This window comes from Eulemur rufifrons, chromosome 10 (assembly GCF_041146395.1).
Source record: "Eulemur rufifrons isolate Redbay chromosome 10, OSU_ERuf_1, whole genome shotgun sequence".
NCBI lineage: Eukaryota > Metazoa > Chordata > Mammalia > Primates > Lemuridae > Eulemur > Eulemur rufifrons.
Genome location: NC_090992.1, coordinates 34,389,840 through 34,409,924, shown reverse-complemented (window position 1 = coordinate 34,409,924; position 20,085 = coordinate 34,389,840). Strand labels below are relative to the sequence as shown.

The following is a 20,085-nucleotide window of genomic DNA, read 5'->3' as shown; positions in this document are numbered from 1 at the left end:
AGCATTGAATTGATATTTTAAAGCGCAAATTCAGAACCAACCTTTTAGAGATAACTATTTCAAGTTTCTGTACCCAAATATTGGTTTATGTACACTCTGTTCCCCCTTGCCTTTCTCCTCTGTCTTTTAATGATAACCTGTGGACATAAAACGTTGCGCTTCAGTGCCATGATAGCTCGGCTGGAATCATGGTAACCTGAGCTGTCTTTAGCCCTTAGCAGCAAGGGCCTAGAAACAGGGTGGTCCAGTGGAAGGAGTCTAGCACATGGGTTCTGAAGCGTTGGAATTTACGCCTGGTCCATTCCCTGGTTGCATCACTTCCCCTTCTCTGGGTTTTATCTGTAAAATATGATAACAATTACCCCACAAAGTTGGTGGTGTTATGTGCTTTGAAATCTTTAGAAGTGTAACATAAACATTAGTTTATTGTAAGCTAAATACAAGTGAACCAATTGGACAACCACTATAGATTTTCTTTTAATAAAAATGTTTCTGGGCCAGGTGTGGTGGCTCACGCCCATAATCCCAGCACTCTGGGAGGCCAAAGAGATGATTTGAGGCTAGGAGTTCTGGACCAGCCTAAGCAACAATAGTGAGACCCTGTCTCTACAAAAAAACCACACACACACAAAACTAGCTGGTACAGTGGTGCATGCCTACAGTCCTAGCTACTCGGGAGACCAAGGAAAGAAGATTGCTTGAGGTCAGGAGTTTGAGGCTGCAGTGAGCTATGATGATGCCACTGCACTCTAGCTTGGGTGACAGAGTGAGACTTGCCTCAAAAAAAAAAAAAAAAGTTGCTGGACATATAATATTATAGGTCTTTGAATATAGATGTCTTGAACTTTAAACAATCATTAACTATTAAAATTATAATTCACATTAAATGGATATTTGAGCGTCAAAGAGATTAGCAACAAGTGATTTTATTGTAGAAGAACCTATAAAGAACTATTTTATTTCAGTCAGTGTATAAGAATACATTTTATCTTTCAAAAAATCTGTGTAAAAAACTTTGTAATATGAACGATGACAACTGCTTGATTAAATCGTGATTTTATTTTATTTTACGGTCACCAGCTGCCCAACTATCAAAAAATTATTCTTCCAAAATCTCATGATGTTGATTCCACGCGAAGAACAATTGAGTTGCCCTACATGTGTCACTCACGACAGCCCTTTTTTAAAATTGTGGGTTTTTTTTAATAAAAAGAATATTCTTACCTGTTTTGAAATTAACTCCTTAAAAGGACAGCTGATGTAGGTTTTCCTCTAGCGTGTCCCCACGTTCCCTTCAGTTCGGCTGTGCATACTGTTGCTGTGCTCTCTCCCACCTCCAGACTTTGTTCAGCTGGTCCTGCTTGTCAAAGCCTGTTTCCTTTTCCATGGGATTGGCCTGGTATTCCTACCAGTCTTCCTAACATAAGCAATTACCTCCTTTGGGAATTGGATTCTGACTCCTTCTTAGTAAGGCTGAAGTGCAAATGAAATTATGTAAAAGTCTGAAAGCACCGTGCACATTTGAGGTGGTTTGTATTATTACTTGAGAGTTGAGGAATAACTTGATCCAAACAATGCTTTAGGACAATTAAAATGGCAAAGATAAAATTTCCCCCCTGCTTTTTTTTTTAATATTTTAATGTTTTCAAATGAGCTATAACAGATGCAGAAAAAAAGCATAAAACATTATATGTAATTTAAAGACCAAGTATGATATAAACACCCAGGCGGAAAAAATATCCTATTGCCCTTAATGCATCTCATGTTTTGCTCCCTGACTGCAGCCCTAAAGTAACTGCTTTTTCTTTATAGCCTCAGTCTGGTGTATGGATCCCTAAACAATGTAATTCCATTTGCCCGGCTTTGAACTCTTATAAATGGAATTATGCTGTACATGATCTTTTGCGTCGTCTTCTGCTCTACATTGTGATGGTTACCCATGTTGTGTGCCACTGAAGTTTGTTTATATCGGATATACCACAATTTCTCCTCTACTATCGATGGATATTTGTAGCACTTCCAGTTTTGGACTGTAATAAAGAGTACTGGTTGCAGCATTGCTGTATGTATCTCCTGGGGTTCATGTGCAACATTTCTCTGGGTCAGTATTTCTCAGCCTTTTTTTCATTATCACTTCTCCTAGGGAAAAAACTTTAGAATTTAAATTTAACTAACACTGAAGAATAGGATTTTATTGGGTAGGGTGAGCTTTGGAGGGCCACTCATTTTTGTTCCTTGGGTCAGGGGTGACATCACTCCCATTGGGAATGCATACTGTAGGTTGCTTACCTAGGACCAGCATTGTTGGGTCATAGAAAATGTGCATCTTCAACTTTATTAGATCATGACAAGCTGTCTTCCAAAGCAATTTACCAATTTACCTGATTACCAGTAGTGTATGGGAGTTTCTGTGTCTTTTTATATCCTTGCCAAAATCTGGATACTGTCATATTTTTTAATTCTTACCAATCTGTTAAGTGTGTAACAGTATCACAGTAGGCTTTTAATGGGCACTTTCCTGATCAACATGAGGTTAAACATGTTATATTTATTACTTATATGGATTCTTCTTTCCTGATGGTTTATTTCTCTACTTCACCTCTAAAAATTCTTGTATGTTATACTTAATATAGCATCTTAAAAGGAAGCACAATAGGATAACCTAGTTATTTACTTGAAAAATAGGATAGAACCCAGCAACCTGTATTCTGACCTCAGATGTTTGACTTGGTCAGAGTCCCATACTTTTGGGCCTCAGCATCCTCATTTGCTAAACAAAAGTATTGGCTGGGTTAGAGCAGTGGTTCTCAACCTTGGCTGCCCATTAGAATCATCTGGGATGCTTTTTAAAAAATACTAGTGTTTAGACCACACCTTCACTAGAAAGCCTGATTCAATTGGGTTGGAGATTACTATATCCCTTCCAACCTAACATTCTATGATAATGATAGAATAAGTCATTAATGTCTAGATTTCATGGTTTTGACCATCTTCTTATCTGTACCCTGAATTAAGTACACCAGAGGACTATTTCTTTGTAGGTCTATGATCTGTTTTTGTAAATGAATTATAAAAGGAAGGAAACCCCTTAATTTAGCCCATAGGGGAAACTTGGTGTTAACATTCAAAATACTTTTTTGTAGCTGGTTTATTTTCAACACTAATGGAGTTTTCTTACATTGATACTTACAATGACAAAATATACATCCATGGACAATATTAAGACATCATAAATGAGCCTCTAAAAGAATGAGGCACATGCCAGGTCATGGTATCTGGGCAGACTACAAGCCTGACAAAGACTGAATTCATGAATTCCTGACTTTTGAACTTCCTCCTGTGAGATTCTACCCCATTATCAGGGCCCTACCTCTAAATCCAGTCAGTCAAGGGACGGCTCAGGCCTGGAACCCTGGTACAGTCATGGTGAACCAACTGTACTCTAGGGGGAGTTGGTTAAAACTATTGCTCTCCTGGACTGGGCCATGGGGAAGTATGAGAGGGCATCATACCATTCCATCTGTCTATCTTCAAAGGTCTCCAAAATAAAAAGTTTTCTAAAATTCACTGCCCAACATCAGGTTATTGGAATTTTCTGGTGCCCCATCTGCCACCCATAACTGTGTCCCATGTGGTCAGTATCTGACACTGGGGTGCATCTTATATTTTTCAGAGTGTGTTTACTTATATTTATTTAATTATCATCATAGCAATCATTTTCAATGAAAAACCTTTTGTAGCCATCTGTACCCGGGTTACAAATGACAGAAACCAAAAGCTTGAACTGGTTTTAGCATAGAAGAGTATTGCTTCATGAAACCAGGCCATGGGATCCTGGCCCTAAGCATCCTAGATTGGGAGATTTAATGACAGGACCATCTTTGTCTTTACTGCTCATCTTGGTTCTCTCTCTGTTGGCTTTATTCTCTCTCTCACTGCCAATAGGTTCTTTTTTTCCCCATGTACCAAGACACATGGCCTCAAGTAACTCCAAAATCTCATTCTTCCTTTAAGAAATCTTTCTGAGTGGCAGCAAAAGGAAAATCCCAGATAAGGACTGTGATTGGCCAGGCCTGGGTCACATGCCTTCTCGGGATTTCTTACACTAGACAGGGAAGGGCTGCTGTGATTGGCCAGCTTGGGCCAGGGGCGGGGTGCGGTGGTTGGCAGCCTCCCTCAGAATCACATGGTTGGAGTGATGGGGGACAGACCCCCCTCCAGAGGGAGGGGCTGACCTGGGTGGATGGATGATGGACACACATGAAAGAAGTTCGTTTTAAGCCCGTTCTGCTCTTAATTCTATTCCCATGTTTGTTCCTGTCCCTTTCAAACAACTCTGCTTTTCTATGGGCAATTCATATTAAGGAGTTTAGTGCAAATCATGAAATTCCAGTCCCCAGGTTTGCCCTTGGCCTTGGCTTACCCTGCTTTCTAGATTTCTTCTCACCTAACCACAAATACCAGAAAAGAACTCTTTATTCATTGAATCTTTTAGCAAACTAGCTGCATAGTCTCCCTCACCACTGCCCCCTTAAAGAAAGAAAGAAAGAAAAGTGTCCCTGAGATTGGAGTATAGTTCTGCTTCCTTTCTCCAGAGTACACAGAAGTCTCATTCTAGGTTAAAGCTTGGCTACTCCTCCGTCCACGCTCCTGCACACCATCGTGGGGCCACACCTCTTGGAGTGGGGAAGAGCAGTGCCCTGGCTGCTTCTGCTGACCAAGTGTGGACTCGGGAGTCGGGGAGCCTGAGGGCAGTGTGCAGCTTCATCTTTCAGCCCAGGTGGCCATGGTCAGTGACAGCGCCTCTGCCTCAGGACAAGAGCCTTTAGTGTCCTTGGCTGTCTAAAAAATTACCTGCCAGAATGAAACTTGTTGATAAACCCAGATCTATAATTAGGAACATAAACAACACACTGTAGGCCTTGCACAAATGAACAGTTGTGGGTTGTTATGGGCCCCCGTGGATCATTCGACTGAAGAGAAGGATGGGTGGAAAGCTGGTTGCTGTTGAACAAATTGCTACCAGATGTGGATTTCAATAAATGCCACACTGTTGTTCTCCTGCCTGAAGGTGCTATGAATTTCTTGAGGCAACAGAACAATCAGTAAACTGGGGACTGTTCCAATAGGAATGGAGTCTCCTGATGTTCCCTGTCTCTGGATATTTGTCCGCAAAATGCAAGGCAGACCCTGGGGGCCTCTCTCCCCTACTTGATATCTTACACCAGAGTAATGTACTTAAAATGTAGCAACCAGACCCCATGAAACCTGAAAGAAGCCCAGAACTGTAGTTAAAATGTCACAGAAAGAAAATGTCATGGTTGCGGGGATGGGGGGTGCGTGCCATATGATAAGATGAACAAACCCACTGTCCTTCCCTCACTGAACTCATAAATAGGAGGGAGAGACAGCATAAAGCAGTAATTGCCATGGACAAGTCTTCAAAGGCGCTGTGTGGGAAGGCAGTGTGGACTTGTCACATGGAGGCCGCTGCATCTGCCTTCGCCGACTGCCACCATGGGCGGCCAAAACACCAGGCTGAGAATTTGAGGCTGAAAGATCCCGGGGCCTTCACAGCACTTGGCCATACCTTGAAGGGGACGGAGAGGAGAGAGATTGAGCCTAAGAGTAGGAGAGAGAGTACAGTTGCTTTTAGTTTATTGTACTGAAAGCGTCTCACGGTCCATAGGATGGAGTGATTTTCCTGGCCCTTCGCTTGCTTATGGCTCTTTAGTAGAAAATCGAGCACCAAATGGATGGTTGGCCTAAATCTAACAAATATGTTTGAATCACCAGTTAACTATGTGGTTTTCTAATCCTCTCTTCCCAATTAGATGTTAAGGTTCTGGAGGGCAAGGACCCATTTGTACCCTCGTAGACTAAAATGTGATTTGCGCATGAGTACTCAGAAAAATATACGTTAGTTGAATGGCAGGGCAAAAAAAAACAGTTATATACAAAAAACATGCTAACTTACTGAGACAACATTTTCATTTTGAATTGTATGTAAGAGTTGAACAGGCACGGAAGCCCTGGAGGTGAAGTATATTCAACAGCATCAAGTTTGTGTTTGGCCCTCAATTGACAAATCTCTGCTTTCACTTGGACTCCTGGGGCCTCCCCATTTCACAGGGTGGTCTGTTTCTCCTTTGGACAGCGAGGTAATGGCTAACCTCGGAGAGCTTGCTGTGTCCCAGACGTCGTACTAGGCATTTATTTGGATTATCTCATTAAATCTTCATAACCACTTTGCTTCACAGTTGAGGAAATGGAGGCATGGAGGCCAAGTCAGTTGTCCAGGGCCGTGCAGCTAGTAAGTGTTAGAGCAGGTAGCTTGGCTCCAGAGCCTGTGTTCTTTACTGCTTTGTAGTGCAGTATTAGTTGGGCCTGCCTACAGCTTGTTGAATCCTTCTTAAATGACAGGCCTTCGCATGTTTAACTACGGTTTTCGTATTCCCCAAACCTCCGTTCTCTAGATTTGTGCTTTGGTAGGTCATCGTGTTCCTGTCTCTTGAGAAACTCGATTTTGCCAGTGTATAAAGACGCTGGGACTAACTCCCACAGAAAAAACTCTCAAGTGATTTACATATGAACTGGGCAGTTCCGTTTGTTTTGTCACTCCCCACATGTAGATGGGGAGACAACTGGTAATTGGAAGATTCAGTGTTCGCCTCACGGAGCTGTGATATCTCACTTACCACAGAGATCTCTCTGTTCTCCAGAGGGACAGCCTTGCCAGTTTCTAGACAGTTGCAACTCCACATGGGCCCGGCTGCCATCTGTGAACAGTCTTCTAGAGTTATGCAGGTTCCAGGTTTCTTAGTTAAAATCCTATTTTCTGAGACCGCTGCTTTGTCATTTTGACTGCAACTGGAATTGCCTGTCTCAACTGCGTTTCTGCAGTCTCCTCGGTGAATGACATTTATGCATGGCTGCTGGCCTGCAGGCACGCCAGCTCTTCCCAATGCCCTCCTTCAAAGCTAATCTTATTTTCCAGATCTGTAGAGAGACGTCAGTACACCCCCATCGTATTTGCTAAGTACAGTCATTACGGCACAGGAAAATCTCAAATACCTTATTGGAAACCCAAGAGGAATATTCCTTTGATCTTAATGGGATGAAAAAGACAAATTGGATGCATACATTTAAAAACCAAAACTTCTGAATTTTTACCAATGATGGTGTCTGCCCTTTGAAAAGGGTAGGTCAGATATGGGAACTTGATGAAACAGAAGTTCAACATTTCTAGGCCCAGTCACAGGAAATGGAGCCCTGGGTAGCATCTACCTACCAGAGTTCAGCCCAAGGGGCTGACGGGCCTCCTGGTGTGTGAGTGTATCGCTGGTACAAAGGGCCTCTGCCACTTAATATGAGTGTGGCTTCTATGCCCAAGAGAAAATCCTGGGAGTTCAGCGTTCACCAGATGTTTTTTGTTGGACTTTGAAGGCAAGCACAGGTTTCATCCAAGTTTGTGATTCCTAGCGTAAGAACTGGCATCCATAGAAAATACAATATTTTTAAAAAATGAGATTCCGTTTATATGAAATGTTCAGAATAGGCAAATCCACAGTGACATAAAAATAGATTAGTGTTTACCAGGGGCTTGTGGGGAGGTGCTGGGGGGGGAAATAAGGGAGTGATTTAATGATACAACTCTAGATATACCAAAACCCACCAAATTGTACACTTTAAATGAGTGAATTTATGGTATGTGAATGAATTCTATCTCAGTAAAGCTGTTACTTAAAAATGAACAGGAAGATGAAACCCATAAAAAGGTCCACTGGGCACTTCGGCAGACAGTATGGTAGGGAAAGGACTAAGGGCTTCGTGCTAATCTGATCCAGTAGAGTTCTGTGGGGTTGGCTCTGAAGGAATGGAGAACCAGTTGACATAGCTTGATTACCTAGGCTTGAGATCCACAATAAAGGCCATTTTAAAAGCTGAATCACCTTAGAGTTGAGAATTTCCTTGGGATTGGGGGAGTGAGGTTTACAGAGTGGAGTAGAAGAAATGAATACTTTTGTGGATAGGAGACAATTATTGCCGATATTAGTGTCAAGACCTGTTCTCTAGTATTTTTTTAATGCACAGTAACATCTCCCTGTTACCAGCAATATTCCACATTTCACCAGCCTTCATTAAGCACCTACTGTGTGCCAGTTGCCAACCCAAGGGCGGACCAGTTCTTATCTGCCAGAAGTGCATGTTCTCATGGGCATGTGCAGTGGTAGTCCAGTGAGGAGCAGGCCCAGTTACTGCTGATCTGAGCAATCTGTTAAAACCCAGAAAGAGTGTTAGAAGCAAATAATGCCTTCTTTCTTACCAAGCACGGAGTAGCTACAGCTCTGTCCACCATGCCTGGAGAGAGTCACACTCAAATTGGAAGATTCCCTGTACAGTAAAAGGAGAGACTGGTTGGTTTGATTTTGAGGGGGCTGAGAGTTCTCTGGATTCCCTCGAAGGAGAACAGATGGGGGCGTGGACCTTCTTGCATGTGCCCAAGCACTGAGTGTGTAAAGTGTGTAAAGGCCTATCCACAAGCTTCATTAACCTCTTTTCCACCTAGAAACAAGCCAAGAAGTTTCAGAATAATTCTCAGCATGATCCAGAGCCATCTTCATGAAAGATAATACCAGAAAACTCAGAGGGATGAAAAGATTATTTCCCAGCCTCAGCTGTCCCTTTGAGCCAGCAATAGCAAAACCTCAGTGAGTATGTAATGAGTGAGAGAGAACAGCTAGAAAAGTGTGGAGAAGTAGGCAGGAGGAGGCTATTTAAAAGATCCTAAAGTGCTGCAGCTGTTTTGGCTAATTTTTCTCATTTCAGTGATGTTCCAAGCTCTTTGTCTTCTATGTGGGGCAAATTCATTTGGCTCTTTCATGAGTCTTTCTGCCCACAAATAATCTCTCTTGGCGTAGCCCTTATGAAAATAGACAATTCACGTTGCATTGTGTGAATTGGCAGTTGTGTGTCCCTTCCCTGGGTGGGCTGCCCTGCGTCTGCTTGCATCCACATGTCAGGACTTCTAAGTTCTGAGCATATCCTTGGTGACAGGGGAGTGCAGGAGGGGGGACATCTGGAGTCTGAAGCAGGCATGGAAAACCACTGGCAGCTGGCCCTGGTCATCTGACTGTTCCATCTTAAAGGTTTCTAGATTTCATAGATGTAACCTTTCCTCACAAGGGTTTTATGAGAATTATCTAGGAAAAAGTAGACAATATTAGAGAAAGTTCCACGTAAATAAATGTTACTATCATTTCAACCTGGATCTTGCTAAATTGAGCTTTTCCACTTAGATAGTATTTTCTTTACTATCTTGCCAGCAGATCTGACCAGTGTTTTTATTAAGGTTTCCCAGGAGAGACACTGAGCTCTTTAAAAGAGAAACTAGAATGGATATCTGTTGTTTTTCCTGCCTAGGGAAATTTACTCTTCCTAATAGTTACCTTGATTTTACCTCAAGACCATGCAGGACCTCACTCTCATCCCATGTGGTTTTCTGATGGAAACTACGGCTTAGGGTCAGAGCATGGTAGTTAGGGCTCAAGACAATCAACACATCTTATTTCCCTGGCCATAATGATCAGCTCAGAAATGGGCATATGACCCAATCATAACCAACAAGATCCAATGGCACTTGGGCGAGGAGACCAGGATTAGGACTTGGAACTTGACAATGCAAGGTCTGGGCTGGGGCAGCCTTCTAGTCATCGTGAATGGAGAGTCCGTTTGAGTGTGGAGACCACACATGGAAGAAATCCGAGCCTGGCTGGGCTGAGAGAGCGAGAGGGCGGTCATGGTGTTTCCTCTAGGCCCTGAAACAGGCTGCCCTGAAGGCACCATTATCCTGGTTTTTCCAGGCGTGGGAGCCAATGGTTTCCCTTTTGCCTTGAGTAAATCACAGTTGAATTTTCTGTCCCTGGCAACCACAGGTTCTAACTAATTCAGGAGCAGCATTTCACTGATACCCAACATCTAGCAGAGTGCTTGGCAGATAGAGGAAGCTCAGTATATGGTTACTGAATAAATTCTCATTGAGTTAAACAGATATTTATCCAACACCTATGAGGAACAAGGCATCGTTCCAGATCCTATATAGCTCCTCTGCCTAGTATGGCAGCCACTAGCCACATGCAGCAAGTTAAATTTAAGTTAATGAAAATTATATGGAATGAAAAGTTGACTTCGTAAATTGCATGACCCACATTTCAAGCTCTTAATAGCCACATGTAGCTAGTGGCTGCCATACTGGACAGCACAAATATAGAACATTTTCATCATTATAGAAAGTTCTATAGACTAGCACTGCTATAGAGAATACAAACATGCAGAAGACTCAGACCTGGTCTCTGAGAAGCTCTATTTTTGCAGTTGTTTCTTTTGATGTTATCAAAACTATAGAGAACATGTGGAAAGATAGCCTGACTTACTGAAAAGACTGATTTATAAAACATCAGCTATATTTCTCTCAGGTATAATTATTTACATGTGGATTCTAATCAAGGATTTTTTTTTTAAAGTTACTGTATAGATAGAGCCACACATAATACAAGGTAAGGTATGCCTAGATGTTCTTTTATGTGTGAAGAACTAGAACTCACTGGGTCTAGAAACTGAAGTTATATAGAATACCTTGTTGATTTTTGCAGACTTTTCAGGAAATAAGTTATTGATTTTTAAGTGAAACCTCACTCAAGTAATTGAGTCCTAAAATTTCTCACAGAACCCGTCCCATCTCTTTACCCAGTAAGACTCACACATGCCACCCACAAGGACAATTCTGAAATAATGTAGTTCAGAGCAGTCCGTTTCTGGCACACGATTTCTGGACATCCAAAGGCTCCTCTTCTGTTCTCTCCCGTTCCATGTCTTGCTGTCCACTCTCCCTTCCTTCAGAGGAGGGCGTCTGAGCCTGTTCTGGCCTCCCGCATGCTCATTTTGAAGAAGTATGAATGCAATCTCACCACAGTTCCTTCCTCCAGGGGCATCTGTCTCTCTTAAAAGTGAGAGAAGCTGACCACGAGCTTGCCAATGTGCTGCTCCTTGTTGGCCTGGAAACCAGGAGCCCTGGTGAGGCTGAATGGATTCCGCCCTCCCCAGGGGCATCTGCGGCCCCTCAGACTTAGCCTAAGCTGGCTGCAACTATATTTTCAGCCTGATACCCTTAGTTTTTCAGTTAAGGCTCCAAATTAATCAAGCTAGTTCGCTCACTGTCTCAGAGCATCTCTGTCCTTGGGCTCACACCCCATTCCTGCCATCAGCCCCACCTGTGGTTAATTGTTTCTCCTCAAAACTTACCTCAAATACCTAACCTGTCTCGTGATGCTCTTTCAAACCATTTTAGCCAGAAACTCTTCATCCCTCCTTTGAGCCTCTACAGCATTGCCTGTGCTGTTCTTTTTTTATTATTTTTTATTTTTTGGTAACCACTGTATTAAGATATAATTCATATGCCCTCCAATTCACTCTTTTAAAATGTACAATTCAGTGATTTTTGAAGTATTCATTGAGTTGTGCAGCCATCACCATGATCTGTTTAGAACATTTTCATCCCCCTGAGAAGAAAACTTGCACCCTTGAGCAGTCAGCTCTCGGCTCCTCCAGTACCACCCCCAGACCCTGGCCCTGAGCAGTGACTAGTCCTTCTGTCTCTGTAGATTTGCCTATTCTGGACATTTCATGTGCATGGAATCCTGCAGTATGTGGTCTTTTCTGACTGGCTTCTTCCATTTAACATGTTTTCAAGGTTCATCCATGTTACAGCATGTATCAGAACATCTTTCCTTTTTAAGGCCAAGTAATAGTCCATCATACGGATATACCACATTTTGTTTATTCAGTTGATAGACATTTGGGTTGTTTCTACTTTTTGGCTATTATGAATAATGCTGCTATGAATACTTGTGTTTGTGGAAACACATTTTCAGTTGTTTTGGGTATATACCTCGAAGTGGAATTGCTGGGTCATGTTGTAATTCTATTTTGTTCTATTCTTTTGGCAACATTATATATTCTGATATTTAAACTCATGGTGTTTAGCTTATCACTACTCCGTCTTGCCTTTCCTAATAAACTCTTGAGGGCTGAAAAGAAGCTTATTTCTCTTTCTACACCCCATCCCCCAGTACCTAACCCTGTGTCTAACAAAAGTCACAATCATTATTTGGACTGAAAATGTAATGGAAAGAAGTAGACACTTGTAAAGTTCTCTTCCTGGTTTAACCCTAAACCTCTGTCACCTTTTTTCTGTTTGTGCTGCATCTATACTTTTTTAAGAAAGTATTTGGCCTCTCTGAGGCCCCGGTATTGGAAGTGAACTAATGTGTAAACACAGGTAATTGGTGAAGGACACCCTAGGGGGCCGAACAGGCTGAGGAGGATGTACTGTGAGGCATAAAGAAATGTCAGTTTCCAGCGTGTCTCCTTCCAGACCACAGCACTTACTGTTCTGCTGCTGAGACTCAGTCGGCTGTGGGGTAACAGCGCACCTCTGCAAAGCGGAGCTTCGTGGGGTCACTTACCACCGATAATTAAAATGGTTAAGGACACGGTAAAAGCCATTAAAAGGAAATGTCTTCCTGCCTTTTCTCCCTTGATCAGATCCCAAGAATACAACTTATACAAGCAAGAGGAAAGACGTCAGGTTTATGAAATGGAGGTCGTGCAGCTGCCTTTGGGTCTACCTTGCCGTGGGGTCGGAAGTATTGTGATACTTCCAAACGCTTGCAGCAGGAAGGACGATACTAGGCAGCACTGCCGGTAAATGGTTCTTTCTCAGCTGGCAAATCACTGGGATGATAAGCAGCTGCTTTGAAGTGAGTACTGTGGCAGCGCCGGCTTTTGATTCCCCTGCAGCAGATGGCAACTGTGAGTGATGACAGACATGAGATAGAGGTTGTGCTCCCCGATCTGAAATGGGAATTTCAAGTGAAAGATAACTGGGGTCTCCTCTTGAGGCATAATTGGTCTTTCATGAGCCATTATCCAGGGTTCCTACAGCACCTGGAAGAATTGTTCTTCACCCAGGAGTTCAATAAACACTAAATGAATGAAAGAATTTATATTTTTGGCTTCTGAATGCAGAGGAAACAGAGTTCTGAAACATACATTAAAAGCTTCAAATTGCATATCATTTAGTAGGCACATAGTAACTGTACTAGTCCAGGGATGAGAAATAGACTTCATTTTGGGTGTGCCTCTGATTAATTGCTTGTGGCTGCTTGAAGGGTTGCTTTGGGAAGGATTTTTGAGGCCAGTTTCAGGCTCAGCGTGAAAAATGGTTATATAATGAATTGGTGACATCTGCCATGAACACCTGAGAGAATGTGGCGTGGTAGCACTTGTGTTGAATATCTTCCCTAGACCCTGAACTCCTTGAAGAGCAAGGATTGTGTTTAGTGGTCCCCAACCTTTTTGGCACCAGGGCCCATTTTCATGGAAGACAATTTTTCCATGGACTGGAGGGTGGAGGGTGGGGTAGGGGGTGGTTCCGGGATGATTAAGCACGTTACACTTATTGTGCGCTTTATTGCTATTACTATTACATTGTAATATATGATGAAATAATTATACAACTCACCATAGGTTGGGGAGCCCTGTGACTTAGATAATATCCTCAGGACCTAGTGCATTGCCTGGCATGGAGTAAGTAACCAATGAGTATATATTGGTTGAGTGAACGATTTGATTTCCTAGGTTTGGAATTGGCCTGTGATTCTAAGTGAATGAGCACATCTTCAATATCTTGATAGTAAATGAAATTTTGCAGCAGAAATATTTCCTAGAGTACTTTGATTTTTATGGAACTAGTGTCTTGTTTTCAAAAACAATCCTCTGTTTTGCTACAACAAAATAATACATTTCAAAAGTTTCAAATTTAAATTGGCCACTTAAAGCCAATTTCCTCGTTTTCTATTTCAGTGGTCTAGAGAGGCATCTTTGCATTTTAAGCGGAACATGGGCCTAGAAGTCAGATTTAGGTTTTACTTAACAACTAGCTCAGCCATTAACACGCTGTGTGACCTTAGCTAGTCACTTCTCCACTCTGGGACTCATTTTCCTCTATAAAAACTGGAGAACTGAAGCAGATGAGCTCTTTGATTCGGTGAAACCCAGGGTAGAGGATGAAAAAGAGAACTGGTTTCAACAACAGAATCTGTCCTCAGCCTGGCTGATCATTTCTCTGTGATTTTAGCTTCACTTTCTAACCTAGGAGCAAGGATCTGAGAGTGAGGAGGGGGAGTGACTTTAAAAAAAAAATGATCATTATGGTGAAATGTCAACATAATGAAAGCCCTTTCTGATATCTCTGCAGAATGTTACATGGGATTTGCCCTGTAATATGTAAAACTGTAATCTATCATCTCATACACATTCGCATGGAGAATCTGACAAATACATGTTTTTATATATTTATGTACATTCTTGCCTGATTCCAAAAAAAAAAAAGATTTAAGATAAAATCATAGAAATAATTAACTCTGGAAGCCTTTAGAATAAGAATAAAAAGACAAGAGCCAAGTTTAAAAAACAAAGTGATGGTATTAGGAAACTCAACTACAGAAAGCTGCCAAAGTTCAACATGAAATGTAACATCATGGTTCTTGGCAACCAAAGCGAAAAAGGAAGTAGTGGAATACCTAGCTGTCCTTGTCTGATAATAGCGAGGGTTTAGGGGGACGAAAGGAAAAATGCAAGCACAGTTTTTTACTCCCTCCTAGGCCTGTTCTGACAGCCTTTTATCAAGGCAGTAGCCATCAGTTGATAGCGAAACCATTGAACTGCAAAGTAGAGTGCCAACATAAACCAAGCCTCATTTAATTGACTTTGGCTATTTTATTAGTTGTTTGGTAGGCTTTAGCCAGGCCCATTATAATAACTGTAGATGATGCTTATGTGTCAGACACTGTTCTAAGTACCTTGCATACGTTAATATGCCAAATACTTACAAGAGCCCTATGAATCAGGAACAGCGCTCAGGGGTCTGTGATCTTATACACTGCACCACACTGCCTCTCACATATCTAAAATCATAGGGAGATTTACCTTACTGCACAGTTCAGCATCCCAGCTTTGAGTGACCTCAGGATAGAACGTCTCACTTAAAGCAATAATAACCAGTTAAAATGTAGGCAGCTACAGTGCTATATAACTGAGTGGATCAGTTGTTTACTTACTGAGTCCACTGGTTCTTTCGGCACTGTTTTAAGGCGGCATCTTGAATTCTAAAGTAACAGTACAGGCTCTATCTGAGCATTCTTTTGCATCCCTTGGTTGTGGCAGGAAGAGCATCACCTGAGCCGTCTGTCCTCTTGGCCTTGGGTATCTTAGTCTACTTCAGGGATGCTAAATCTGCCAGATCGACTTCTCTTGTGTGCCAGCTCGCTCTGTGGGGGTGGCTGCCTTGGAATACTGTGTTGAGAGAGGTTTCTCAGGCCTGGCTCAAATGTAGCGAGAGAGAGGGCCGTGACTGAGCAGTGATGCCTCCCTGGGCACAGGAGAAGGTGGCACACGGGCATGTCTTTGCCAGCCGTGGCCCAGTTTAAGATCAGGGGTACAAGGCTTCTGAGATTATTTCCCCTTCAGATTACTTTCCATTCAAGAGGAGAACAGAATGTAGTGATTCACATAATTTGTTCTACAAAAATTTAATGAATTCCTACTTTGTAAAAGACACACAATAGAAAGATGAATTAGTTATAGCCCTTGGTCCCCCATTTTATTCCAGCTAAGGACATGTAAGTTTTAACAAGCGTAATGACTATTCTTATGAAGTGCTGAGAGAACACGAATGAAAGAGCCACTGTCTATGCCTGGACAGGCCAGACAGGTCAGGCTGCACGGGAAGGTGCCAGTTGGTTCAAACTCTAATCCCATCATGTGTATGTAGCCTGTAGGGGTGTGTCTTGAGAGCTGCCTGGCACAACCAACATCCCCAGTGGGGTTTTTTTTGCAACTTTGCCTTTCAAAATACATACAGTGCTGCCATTAGTAAGACATCTCTTTTGAATCTTGATATAGTTACACACCCAGGAAGGAAGGATGGAACTAACTTGTCATGATGGGTCACTATTTTAGAAGTTTAGCTGTGGGTAAGACCTTTGGGGAGGATGAAGGCTGGGGCAGGGTTTGTGGAAGCCAGGGATCTAGGGGGTCAGTCCCGGGCAGGTAGAATAGAATGCTGAAAGGGAAAATTAGAAATGTCAGAGACAGCCAGCACTGGCATTTTATCCAAGGCCCTTAGGAAATGTATTCTCCACAAGGATATGAAACTACAAGGAACAATGATTGGGGTCAGAAATGGCATCACCAGGGCTGGGAAACTAAAGTCATTTTGGAGCTTTGCATTCAGAGAGCTTTGTGTTAATCCTGTTTAGGATTTCCACACTATCTTTTCTTCCCTAAAAAGAAGTCAAAAGGTTTCTCTTTTCCTTTCTCGTTGCCCTATGAAGGCAGGCTTCCAGAATCCCCTTTTGCAGGTGAAGAAATTGAGTTCTGGGTCTAAGATTGCCCAGTGAATTGAACAGACTTGAAACCAAAGGCTTAATCTTTCTTACTCCCACATTTACTCTTAAATGTAATGTTCAGAATGAGGAGAATCCTTCTTGGTTTGAAAAAAGTGACGCTTTATACTATATTCAATCCCCAGAAACAAAACATTATAACCAAGAGGACACTTTGGAGATTATCTTATCCAGTGTTCTTGTTTTTAAAGACGTGGAATCTGAATCCAAGGGACACTCCAAATAACTCAAGGGATAGGGTCATTAAAACCTACCTGGCTCTCAAGGTTGTTGTTTCTAACTGGAGGCTGCCAGTGCCTTCAAGAGCTGTTTAAGAGCCTCTGTGTCCTTCTGGGGCTCAATTTAAGGACTTCTGGATCCCTGGAAGATTCCCCTGCCCTCAGTCTGCATCTGAGTTCCGGGCCTTCCCTTCACCATCGTTAAGGGCTGTTTTGTGTTCTTTTGTGACATGGTCAGTCAGGTGCAGCCGCAAGGTTAGGCGCAGGAAAACAACGTTTATCAAGCTCACAGGTCCTAGAGGCGGGGGCAGGCACAACTCGAAGGGTCACAGGGAAAAGACTCCGAGTGGTCAGCAGGCAGAAGACCACTCGGAGCAAGGGGAAAACATTAGGCCACTGCCTTTATTGGGGTTTCTGTGGGAAAGGCAAGTCAGGACAGGGTAAACACTTAAGATTGGCTAGTTTGAATAATTTCAGTGGGCCCTAAGCTATAGGGGCGGTCCCTAGTTACCTGGTACCTGGCCTGGGCATAGGGTCAGATAGTGGAGGTGTGGCTCTGGGTTGGTTGGTTTGTATATCAGGCATGCTCGTGGCTGGACCTTTTGGTCTCTCTAAGAATTAACTAGCCTCTCCCCACTCAATCATAGGCAGCCTTTCCCCAGATGGAAAGACTTTTAAAAAGATGTCCAAACATGATAAGATACATAAAAATGCGGTAGAAGGGCCCTGAATTCTCCTGATGTCTCTATCCGTTTGTCATACTCCCACCATTCCCCTGAAAATCACTGACTTCAGCTTGCAGCAAAAACTTCAGCCTTTGTAAGTTCAAAAGAACTCATGTTGCTGACCAAGAGCAGAAGAGGCCTCCCTTCAAATTGCGTACATCTACCATTTCTGCTGTTCCGTACATGCTTCCATGCTCAAGGGCCTGCCTGAACTGAAGCTTCAATCCCTCTTGCCCCTTTTGGAGTGTTGCAAGAAGGAGACAGTGATCTCCAGTAATCGGATACTTTTCCCCCGTCTCTCAAACCTTCAGCTTTGTTAAGCCAATTGTTTCGGTACCTCGTAACAGCACCTGGAAATTTCTCCACCCTGGTGGGATATTCCTTATGGCCTCCCATCCCACTTCATGTCATCCTTTCTATATTTAAACTTGGTTACTTTCAGCTCTTCATAAATTATTCAGGGCTCTTTTGGTTTCAGGTGACATAAACCCATCTTGAATTATCACAGGCAAATGAGAATACTGGAGCATTAAACATAATTGAAAGAAAAGTTAATCACGTAAACCTTAGGAAAAGGTGCAGTTCAGGAGCAATGGAAACAGATTCTCTGTCTACAGGTGGTTTCTTCCACTAGGCGGGAAGCGTGGCTGCTGGCAGCTCCAGAGCCTCATCATCCACAGCTTCAGTCGCCTAATACGCACTGACCCACACCCTCTCCCATCCCAAATTCAAACACCCAGGCCCAGCTGACTCTGTTGCTCATTTCGAACCGGTCAAGTTAGGTCAAAGAGGCAGGGTCTGTGGCAACGTGGTTGGAGTAGGCAAGAAGCAGTTCCCAAAAGAAGGTGTTTTCTGTTCCCAGAAGACAGGAGGGTGCTGGGCAAACAAAAACAAAGGTGTTGTGACAAACCTGAAAGTCTATCAGGAGAAGGAGGGATTGAATAATTTAAGTGATAAGAGCAAGTTGAAAAACAACAGGCGTGATATGCTTTTTTAAAAAAATTATATATTCAGTAAATCTTTCCTAACTGACTTTCCCTGAATAGATTCTCCCTATTAACTAACTCCGCACTCCCTTGCGAAACCAGGATAGGATGCTGGGTACTTTCAGCTGGCAGGCTGGTTTCTAGGACACCGGCACACTTCTGCTCCCACCAGTTGAGGCATAGGCTTTCCAAGTCATTTGTGTTCTTGCCAAACCTGGGAATGCCAGATGGACTTGTTGTTGTAATTACACAATTTAATTAAATATCCCCTAAATGAAAGACAAATACAAAATGAAAGTTATTTCTATGAAAATCAAATTTATTCAGAAAGATTTGGTGACAGCGAGTGGCTCTTTGCAGTGGGGAGAGGGCTGTTATCTTTTACTGACCCCTTATCTTCAAATTCTAGCTCCACTGCTTACTAGCTGTAACCTTGGGCAAGTTGCAGAATCATCCTAAGATTTAGTCCCTTTATCGTAAAATGGAAATAACAACGTTGTTTGGGTACCGTTAAGATTAAGTAAGATAATGTATTTAAAGCACTTTGCACAGTTCCTGGCACACAACAGGCACTCAATAATGCTACATCTATCATCATCATCAACAGTCACAACTTAAATTGAAACACATATGTTTACTGTTTTGCACTAGTCTTGTGTTAAATGAGGAAGTTATCTCCATTAAAGAGTTTAATAAATTTGTTTCTTTTAATAACAATTGGAAGTGACTGATCATAGAGGAAAATCATTTTTTATCACATCAATCCCTGGAAACCTACATTATTTTTTTGGGTGAAAGGACACCTCCAGAAAGTTCTAGAGCTAAGTGAAAACCTGGTTTATTAAAATGAGCCTGTAACGCCTCCTTCTTCCCTAGTATGTTTGGCTTTTGTAAAAATAAAAAAGCCAGGACTATGAAGAAGGGGAGATCATTGGAAAGTCCCCAGTTAGCTTAAGGGCCTCTCAGTGTAACAGAACCTGCGCTGGCTCTATTCATAGCTTTGCTCCCGGACCAGCATTCTAGAAGTTGGTACATTCTTTTCATTTGTGTCTTTCACAGAGGGCAGTAAAATTTAGCTCTAATTATATTTAGGGCATCTGGATTCTAGTCAGCATTTTCTGGCTCGGTTTTAGAACCTAAAGTCTGCAGCCTCTTCCTAATGTGGAAAATGGAATAACCCCAGGCACGAGAAGAACTCCAGCATTCAGGCTGCTGTTACTATAGCGAGAAGCTGCTGCAGACATCACGAGACTTGTTATACAAGGAAACATGATTACAGTGGATTAGAGAAACTTGCCAGGGGCTTGAAGGATTTATTACTTTCTGAATTCTGAATGAGACATAAATATGTTTTTCCCTTTTTAATTTTGGACCCCATATGGAGAAGGTGAGAAAATTCTTCAGCAAATTCTAGAACGCTTACTGCTAAAGATCAGTTGGGTTTTGTGTCCACGTCATATTGCAAAGGGCATGAATACTTGCTTGGCAGAAACGCAAAACAGTCACTCATTTCTGTCTGCACTGCCAAGTTAGTTACTGCCTTGTCTCCCAGTGGGAGAAAAATGTAACTCCTTGTGGAGTCTTCTGGAAGGCAGCGTGGCGTAATGGAAAAAGCAGTGTGCTCAGAGGC

General features: G+C 42.5%; 1 protein-coding gene and 1 non-coding gene across 3 annotated transcripts in view; one reads left to right on the top strand and one right to left on the bottom strand.

Moving 5' to 3' along the window:
- ATG7 (autophagy related 7) overlaps window positions 1-20,085 on the top strand; it is a 236,153-nt gene that overhangs the window by 146,804 nt on the left and 69,264 nt on the right. The gene's annotated exons all lie outside the window — the stretch shown is intronic.
- Window positions 1,023-1,184, bottom strand: LOC138393309 (U11 spliceosomal RNA). Its single transcript, XR_011235135.1, has one exon. It is a non-coding gene; the product is annotated as a U11 spliceosomal RNA (small nuclear RNA).